This window comes from Anopheles ziemanni, assembly GCF_943734765.1.
Source record: "Anopheles ziemanni chromosome X unlocalized genomic scaffold, idAnoZiCoDA_A2_x.2 X_unloc_101, whole genome shotgun sequence".
In the NCBI taxonomy this organism is placed as follows: Eukaryota; Metazoa; Arthropoda; class Insecta; order Diptera; family Culicidae; genus Anopheles; species Anopheles ziemanni.
The window spans coordinates 42,501-52,840 of record NW_026689710.1 but is presented as its reverse complement, the minus strand read 5'-3'; positions in this window follow the sequence as shown (position 1 = coordinate 52,840).

Below are 10,340 nucleotides of genomic sequence, written 5' to 3'. Positions count from 1 at the left end.
TATCTCGTACCGCCAGCTCGGTACATTCGATCAACCTGCCCTTAAGGCACCCGGGACTTAGCCATTTTTTCACATTTTTCATGATTTTGAGGCAACTTTTCTCGACTTTGTCACCTTATATCACCAAGATCCTTTCCCTTTAGCGCTTCACTCTGTTCGTATGATATTTAGCGCTGACTATCACCTTTCTATCGCTGACCTCAACTTCTTATTCGGTGCCATAGAGCCAGAGATATTTGGTGTATGCTGTTATAAGGGAAGTTTGTCACTTTTTCAAAGGCCCACTTTGGGACGCCCATATCTCACCTTCACGTATCTTCGATCTTCTTGTCGTCTATGGACGAAACTTAGGTCTTGTATTGGCCAACTTATAAATGTTCTACGGCCAAGCCGTATCTCTTACCGCCAGCCCGGTATTCATGGACTTAGTCGGATTTTCGCCTCTCGTGGTAACAATTTCTGACTTTGACTCACAATAACACCCGAACGGTCACATGCTAGCGCTTTGCTTGGTAGGAATTATAGTTAGCGCTACCTTTTCTCTTTCCATCGATACCTTGTTCGTTCCATACCATGCCATACAGCCGAAGTTATGATGTTTCCCGTTTTCCATATCATGTGGAGCTTATGCTCTGGGAAAACCATCTAACACCTGTACCACCCTTTTGGGTACCACCGATCTCGTCACTATGTTCGGGCCAAATATAGGTTATAACATGCCCAACATATAATTGTTCTACACCAAGTCTCTATCTCTTACCGCCTGCTCGGTATTTTACTCGTAAGTCCAAATTTCACAACTTGTACTTTTTGGCCCAATGTACTCGAGTTTCAATTTTGGTAACATTTTTCGACTTTGACACTTAATAACTTCCAAATCATGCTAGTTAGCGCTTTGCTTTCTTCTAGTCGTATCTAGCGCTGGGTGTTACCTTTCCAAAACATATCCTAGCTTAACAATCCATGCCATACAGCCGGAGCTATACGGTGCACAAGTCAAATCCATTTTAGCCATGTTTCATTTTTGCCAATTTTTGACCACTCGTATCACCCTTCCAGAGTGGTCCGATCTTCTCGCTGTCTATGGACGACTTTTAGGTCTCGTAGAGGCAAACTTATAAGTATTCTACGTCAACCCGCTATCTCTTACCGCCTGCTCGGTATTCTTGGTCTTGTGTGATTTTTGGAAATTTTGGTATTATTTTTCCACTTTGTCGCTTAATAACTCAGTTTTGCTCAACACTTAGCGCTTCGGTTGTTTGGGATTATAGTTAGCGCTCGGTTCGACCTTTCCAACACTGATCTAAGCTTGTCGATCCGTTCCATACAGCCTGAGTTATTCGCGATACCGTGTTTCAACCCATTTCTGAAGTCTCGTTTTGGTCCAACTTTGAACCAGCCATATCACCCTCTTGGGTACCTCCGATCTTCTCGCTCTATATTGGCCAAAGTTAGGTCTTGAGGTAACGTACTTATGATTGTTCTACGCCGTGTTCGTAGCTCTTATCGTTCGCCCGCTATTTTCGATCATAAGGTGAATTTTCGCCTCTAAACCACCATTTTTCACCTTTGCCCTCTAATATGACCGACTTGCTCAACACCTAGCGCTTCGCTTGGTAGGACACATAGCTAGCGCTCGTCAAGACCTTTCCAACGCATATCCAAGCTTTCCGATCCGAGCCATACAGCCTGAGCTATAGGCGATACCGTTTTTCCCATTTTCTTGGTCACACGCACTTTAGGGTACCCCTTTTTGCCTTTGACCCTTAATACCTCCTCCGGGTCACTAGTAGGCGCTCAGCTTGGTAGGAAACATAGCTAGAGCAGGCCTTCACCTTTCCAAAACTGCCGAAAGTGTACCGATCCGACATCTAGAACCAAAGTTATGGTCATTCCCATCATGCTCTACTTTCATGGTCAACCTCCACCAAGCACACCTAGGTTGGACCAACTTTCACCAACTCATCTCGAACCCCAAATTTGCTTCGACCTACTAGGTTTCCCTAGTAAAGTGGTCAAAACATCCATTACAACACGACTGGTCTTTCTGGTGGTCGACCTAGGCGACTTTGTTCGACGACCACCACCCCATGGAACTAAAAGACGTCCCTTGATACGGACCACCGATACATTTTCCGGCCTGTCTAAACTACACTCATCGAAATTTTTTTGGGTCCCCACCGTCATACAAGTTTTCCTAGGTCAAGTTTTTCTTCCGGATCGGCCGCGGACCTCACTTTTCATTATCTAGGGAGGCCATAGGGCCCCAAAAGGGGTTTTTTAAAATTTTCGACACTTTCGACTTTGGTCGGATTTTTTCCGATTTTGGTCCGACCTAGGGACTTGGTGGTCCAAGGAGCCTCGGGACCAAACTTTTTTCTCAGGGGTCCCTACCTCCATACAACTTTGCCTAGGTAAATTTTTTGTTCCAAATCGACCGCGGATTTCACTTTTCAATATCTGGGGCTCGTGTAGAGTCCGAATATGAGGTTTTCTCATTTTTCGACATTTTCGACTTTTTTCGACTTTTTTCGGGTTTTTCGACCTAGGGGTCCGCCGAACAAATTTTGGGTCAAAAATTTTTATTGAACTAGTCGAAAGTACGCAAAAAGATAAGACTTTTTGCCGAAGACACCATGCCCCGGAACCGACTCCTTCCCCTTCAAAATAGGGGACAAACGTGATTTTTGAAACTTTTCCTTAGGGAGCCCAAGACTTAGAAAATTTTCAAATTCTCGATTTTTCGATTGCGAGCTAGCGCTTTGCGGTCTTCGGCAATGTTGTAGATCTCGACGAGATAAAACTTTTTGGTCAAGGGACATTTTGCCCTCCGACCCCTCCTTCCCCCCGCAAATCGCCCCCCAAAGTGCAATTTTTGCATTTTCACCTCTTTGCATGCACTGTTCGGCCCAAATGGCCACTTTCTATGGGTCTGAGCGCTTTGCGGTCTTCGGCAAACTTTTAGAGCGTACCAAGCCCTAATTATAATTGTTCTACACCAACTTCGTACCTCTTCATCCCTGGCCGCTATTCGCGTACCAAGGTAATTTTTGTTCATTTTATCAACATTTTTCATCTTTGACTGTTTATATCGGCCTTGCCATGAACCGATAGCGCTTCGCTGTGTTCTAACGTAAGTTAGTACTACTCAATACCTTTCCAAATCATGTCTTAGATTGTCATTTGCTTGCTTACAGCCGGAGCTATGAGCGATACCGTAAAAAGTACCGAAACTTGGAAAAATCCTTGGATCGCCCATATCCCCCCTTTGGGGACCAGATATCGAAAAAAGTTCTTATTCAAAAAGTTGCGCCTTAACGTGTTCTAGTTATGCCTAGAACATTTCACTTCGCTAGCTGGCCTGCAACTTAGCCGTAATTGGGATTTTAGGGTGTTCATGGAGGGCCCATTTCCTGCGACTTGGTATCTTTTGGGCCCTATGTTTCTCTAATATCTCCACAAGTTTTCCAGATAGCTTTCTCATACTTTCAGGGTGTCTAGAGCACCTCAAGACCTTTCCAACGCTATGCCGTTCGCCTCGCTCGGACATCTACAGCCGAAGTTATTCGAGGTACACGGTACCTTACCCTGTTTTCTCAGTACTTGGTCGAAAATTTCGATCAGCCATATGACCGACTTGGACAACCCTGAGCGGGTTGGCCCCATATAACTAAACTTTTGTCTCTTGTAGGCAAACTTATAAATGTTCCACGTCAACTCGCTATCTCGTACCGCCTTGACGGTATACTTGGTCCAAGGGCCATTTCCAGCGACTTGGTCGCAATTTCGCTCTAAGTTTCGCTAATACCTTCGTCCGTGGACATGGTGATTTTTTGTTCGTATTTTTCCTTGATAGTCCCACTCAAGACTATTCCATACCAGAGCCAAGCGTCCCGCTAAGTGCCATACAGCCTGAGCAGTAATTCATGAAAGGTACCTCTACCAGTCTTTGCCATACTTGGGTACAAACTTTGTATCGCCCATATCTCCACTTTGGAGGCCAGCCAGCACCTTTGCCCCATATACTTTTTTCTTGGTCATACCATGCACTAAATATAATTGTTCTACGCCAACTTGCTATCTCTTCTCTAACTTGCCGTTATTCTTGGTCCAAGTCCCATTTCATTCGTTTTCGGACCCATTTTGCTATATGTTTCACTAATAGCTTCGGCCATGGACAAGCTGATATTCTGTTTGTATTTTTGCTTGATAGTCCCACTCAAGACCATTCCAAAACACACCGCAACTTGTCGCTCGGTGGCAAACTGACCGAGTTATAATTCATGAAAGATACCTCAACTTGGTACACCATGTGGTCGGCCCAAACCATATACCGACCAAACGACCGACTTGGAGCACCCTGACCGGGTTGCCCCCATATAATGAAAGTTGCGTCTCTACACGCCCAACTTATGAATATTCTACGCCAAGTCGCTATCTCTTACCGGTAAGCCGGTATTCACCTTCCAAGGGTGATTTTGGTCAAGTGCCATTTCCTGCGACTTGGTCCCCGAATTGGACCATCATCACCTAATATCTCCGTGGTCTTTCAACTCAGCCTCATGAAACTTTCAGGGTAGATAGGTCTCCCCGAGACCTTTCCAACGGTGAGCCGTTTGCCTCGCTCGGCCATATACAGCCGAAGTTATTAATGGTACTTGGTACCTTACCCTGTTTTTTCCATACTTGTTCGTACTTGGGTACAAACTTTGTATCGCCCATATCTCCACTTTGGAGGCCAGCCAGCACCTTGGCCCCAAATACTTTTTTGTTGGTCATACTATGCCCAAAATATAAATGTTCTACGTCAACTTGCTATCTCTTCTCCAACTTGCCGTTATACTTGGTCCAAGTCCCATTTCATTCGTTTTTGGACCCATTTTGCTATATGTTTCACTAATAGCTTCGGCCATGGACAAGCTGATTTTCTATTTGTATTTTTCCTTGATAGTCCCACTCAAGACCATTCCAAAACACACCGCAACTTGTCGCTCGGTGGCAAACTGACCGAGTTATAATTCATGAAAGGTACCTCAACTTGGTACACCACGTGGTCGGTCCAAACCATAAACCGACCAAACGACCGACTTGGAGCACCCTGACCGGGTTGCCCCCATATAATGAAAGTTGCGTCTCTACACGCCTAACTTATGAATATTCTACGCCAAGTCGCTATCTCTTACCGGTAAGCCGGTATTCACCTTCCAAGGGTGATTTTGGTCAAGTGCCATTTCCTGCGACTTGGTCCCCGAATTGGACCATCATCACCTAATATCTCCGTGGTCTTTCAACTCAGCCTCATGAAACTTTCAGGGTAGATAGGTCTCCCCAAGACCTTTCCAACGGTGAGCCGTTTGCCTCGCTCGGCCATCTACAGCCGAAGTTATTAATGGTACTTGGTACCTTACCCTGTTTTTTCCATACTTGTTCGTACTTGGGTACAAACTTTGGATCGCCCATATCTCCACTTTGGAGGCCAGCCAGCACCTTGGACCCATATACTTTTTTGTTGGTCATGCCATGCACCAAATATAATTGTTCTACGCCAACTTGCTATCTCTTCTCCAACTTGCCGTTATTCTTGGTCCAATTCCCATTTCATTCGTTTTTGGACCCATTTTGCTATATGTTTCACTAATAGCTTCGGCCATGGACAAGCTGATTTTCGATTGGTATTTTTCCTTGATAGTCCCACTCAAGACCATTCCAAAACACACCGCAGCTTGTCGCTCGGTGGCAAACTGACCGAGTTATAATTCATGAAAGGTACCTCAACTTGGTACACCACGTGGTCGGCCCAAAGCATAAACCGACCAAACGACCGACTTGGAGCACCCTGACCGGGTTGGCCCCATATAATAAAAGTTGCGTCTCTACACGCCCAACTTATGAATATTCTACGCCAAGTCGCTATCTCTTACCGGTAAGCCGGTATTCACCTTCCAAGGGTGATTTTGGTCAAGTGCCATTTCCTGCGACTTGGTCCCCGAATTGGACCATCATCACCTAATATCTCCGTGGTATTTCAACTCAGCCTCATGAAACTTTCAGGGTAGATAGGTCTCCCCAAGACCTTTCCAACGGTGAGCCGTTTGCCTCTCTCGGCCATCTACAGCCGAAGTTATTAATGGTACTTGGTACCTTACCCTGTTTTTTCCATACTTGTTCGTACTTGGGTACAAACTTTGGATCGCCCATATCTCCACTTTGGAGGCCAGCCAGCACCTTGGCCCCATATACTTTTTTGTTGGTGATACCATGCACCAAATATAATTGTTCTACGCAAGCTTGCTATCTCTTCTCCAACTTGCGGTTATTTTTGACTCAAGTCCCATTTCCATAGTTTTTGGTACCAATTTGCTCTATGTTTCGCTAATAGCTTCGCCCAAGGACTTTGTGATTTTTTGTTCGCATTTTTCCTAAATAGTCCCACTCAAGACTATTCCAAATCACACCTTAGCTTGTCGCTCAGTGCCATACAGCCAGAGTTTTAATTCATGAAAGGTACATCACCTTGGTACACCACGTGGTCGGTCCAAACCATCAACCAACCATATGACCGACTTCGAGTCGAGCTAGCGGCTAGGCTCAATATAATGAAATGCGTGTCTTGATGCGGGCTACTGACGGTCTGAACAATGTAGCTCGCTAGCTCGTCTCTAAACTTGTGTTTTGGTCGAATATTGGGTGTTCATGTACCACTTCGGGTAACATGGACTTTGGTGCAACTTTACCACTTGTGCACTTAATAACTTCCCGGTCATTCAAGTCTTTGCCTTCATACTTTCAGGGTAGTTAGGTCTCGTCGAGACCTTTCCATACATATGCCAAACTCATCGATCGGACATCTATAGCCCGAGTTATTCGCGGTACACCGTACCTTACCCTGTTTTTTCCTCAATTGGGTACAAACCTTGGAACACCCATATCGCCCCTTTAGAGACTAGCTGGCACGTTGGCCTCATATAATGATAAGTGCACCTCAACTAGGGCTACTGACGGTCAGAACATTTCAACTTGCTAGCTCGGGCCCACACTTGTGTTTTTCTCGAATATATGGTTCAAGTGTGCCACTTTGGGCACTTTTGGACATTTTGTCCCCACACAACTTTCTTGCCTTGGTAGATAGGGTCTTGTGATCTTGGGCAAAAAGATGCACCAAGATATAGTCTAACTTTCGTTCTTGTACCGCAAAGCGCTATCTCAAACACCCGAGGAGATAGAAAGTGATTATGTTCGGTATATCGGTCTTCCATGGCCTACTATGGTAAGCCCCTGCAGGTATGCAACCGAAGGTGCTTGGTACATGTATTTGGTGCAATATCGGTGCAAAGTAGGTGTTTCCTTGATCGGGCTATAACTTTCTTGGTTGATGTTGGATTGCTTTGCGGTCTTCGGGGGATAGTTAGGGAACATGTTGGCCAACATTTCCTTATTCCTCAGCCTGGCCGTACCTCTTACCGTCTAGGCGGTATACATGCTCTAAGTTGGAACTTGTGTTCCTTTGGGTAACTTCTCTGACTTTGACGCTTAATAAATTTCGTTCATATGCAGTCTAAGCTCTGCAACTCTCAGGAAAGCTAGTACTACTCATTTCCTTTCCATATCAGTCTTTGGCTTGTCGATCCGATGTCTACAGCCTGACTTATTCACGTTGCCTGTGAAGGTAGGTTTTTGCCCATTTTCCAGTTCATGTGGTAACATTCCCGGACTTTGCCGGCTTTCTCTTCATGTGGTAACTTGCTTGCTTGTGTGGTAACTTGAAAGTGTATTTCCGACAGACCCAATCTCGGACTTAGCCGATTTTTCTCTTCATGTTATATGGATCCATCACTAGGCCATCTTGCTTGCTTGTGTGGTAACTTGAAAGTGTATGTCTGACAGACCCAATCTTGGACTTAGCCAATTTTTCTCTTCATGTCATATGGATCCTTCACTAGGCCATCTTGCTTGCTTGTGTGGTAACTTGGAAGTGTATTTCTGACAGACCCAATCTGGGACTTAGCCGATTTTTCTCTTCATATTATATGGATCCTGGACTTAGCCGATTTTTCTCTTCATATCATATGGATCCATCACTAGGCCATCTTGCTTGCGTGTGTGGTAACTTGGAAGTGTATTTCTGACAGACCCAATCTGGGACTTAGCCGATTTTTCTCTTCATATCATATGGATCCATCACTAGGCCATCTTGCTTGCTTGTGTGGTAACTTGGAAGTGTATTTCTGACAGACCCAATCTGGGACTTAGCCGATTTTTTTCTTCATATTATATGGATCCTGGACTTAGCCGATTTTTCTCTTCATATCATATGGATCCATCACTAGGCCATCTTGCTTGCTTGTGTGGTAACTTGGAAGTGTATTTCTGACAGACCCAATCTGGGACTTAGCCGATTTTTCTCTTCATATTATATGGATCCTGGACTTAGCCGATTTTTCTCTTCATATCATATGGATCCATCACTAGGCCATCTTGCTTGCTTGTGTGGTAACTTGGAAGTGTATTTCTGACAGACCCAATCTGGGACTTAGCCGATTTTTCTCTTCATGTTATATGGATCCTGGACTTAGCCGATTATTAGGTTATTATATATGGATCCTGGACTTAGCCGATTTTTCTCTTCATATAATATGGATCCTGGACTTAGCCGATTATTAGGTTATCATATATGGATCCTGGACTTAGCCGATTTTTCTCTTCATATAATATGGATCCTGGACTTAGCCGATTATTAGGTTATTATATATGGATCCTGGACTTAGCCGATTATTAGGTTATAATATATGGATCCTGGACTTAGCCGATTTTTCTCTTCATATAATATGGATCCGGGACTTAGCCGATTTTTCGTTTCATATAATATGGATCCTGGACTTAGCCGATATTTCTCTTCATATAATATGGATCCGGGACTTAGCCGATTATTCTGTTCATATAATATGGATCCGGGACTTAGCCAATTTTTCTCTTCATGTGGTAACGTATGCCAATCGCTCACAAGTCATGGGATAAGGGTACTTGTGTTCTTCCATCTTCTAAGTCCCGCACGGGGACATCGTGATCGCCCCAAGTCCGGAATAGCGCCAAGTCAAGCCCCACGGTGGCCGTGCAGGACCTGTTAGCGGGGGCCCCACTGACAGCACTAATCCGGACTTAGAAATTATATCTTTCTAATCGAACACCACACACGCAACACCACCATACCACCATCTCCTTGCAAGTACCTAAGTACCCGCAACTCCATGGTGAAGGCAATGTCACTCCATCACCAACCTCTTTGCACTGCAAGCACTTGCGTACCCACAACACTCCGAAGAAGGCAACGGCGCGCGATGCTCGACTCCACACACCACACCACACCACACCACCGATGGCCAGCCAGCCAGCCAGCCCAGCTAAGGGCTAACCCACCAACCAACCACCAATGGCCTAGGCCAGCCGGATCCCACCTTCAAGTCCAAGCACAGCCAAGTGCAAGTACCGCCAAGTGTTCACCAACCAACCATCACACCAGGTCAGCCGGCCGGTACCCACCTTCAAGTGCCATTACCCTCGGGTGCAAGCTCAATCAAGTGTTAACCAACCAACCCGGCCAAGGCAGCCAACAGGCCGGCACCCTACAGCACCGACCCGCCATCACCACCTCAACCGTTGACCATGCAAGTGGTCTCGGACAACAGGCGATACCCGAAGTACATCCGAAGAGTGTATATCAAGTGTTTGTTCACCAAGTCCTCAACCAACCCCAAGTACCCGGAGGTACCCAGAGTGTTGGACCCGCCAACCACTACCAGCACTCCAAGTCCTTGCGAACCCAAAGTGTTTGCCCGGTAGGGCCATTGTATCACAACGCTTGCGACCATGCAAGTGGCCTCGAACAAGGTGACAGGGGTATCTTCACCAAGTTCTCAACCAACCCCAAGTACCCGGAGGTACCCAGAGTGTTGGGTCCGCCAACCACTACCAGCACTCCAAGTCCTCGCGAACATAAAGTGTTTGCCCGGTAGGGCCATTAGACCACAACGCTTGCTAACCATGCAAGTGGTCTCGGACAACAGGTGACACCCGAAGTACATCCGGAGAGTGTACAACAAGTGTTTGTTCACCAAGTCCTCAACCAACCCCAAGTACCCGGAGGTACCCAGAGTGTTGGGTCCGCCAACCCGTCCCGGCACTCCAAGTCCTTGCGAACCCAAAGTGTTTGCCCGGTAGGGCCATTGTATCACAACGCTTGCTACCATGCAAGTGGCCTCGGACAACAGGTGACACCCGAAGTACATCCGGAGAGTGTACAACAAGTGTTTGTTCACCAAGTCCTCAACCAACCCCAAGTACCC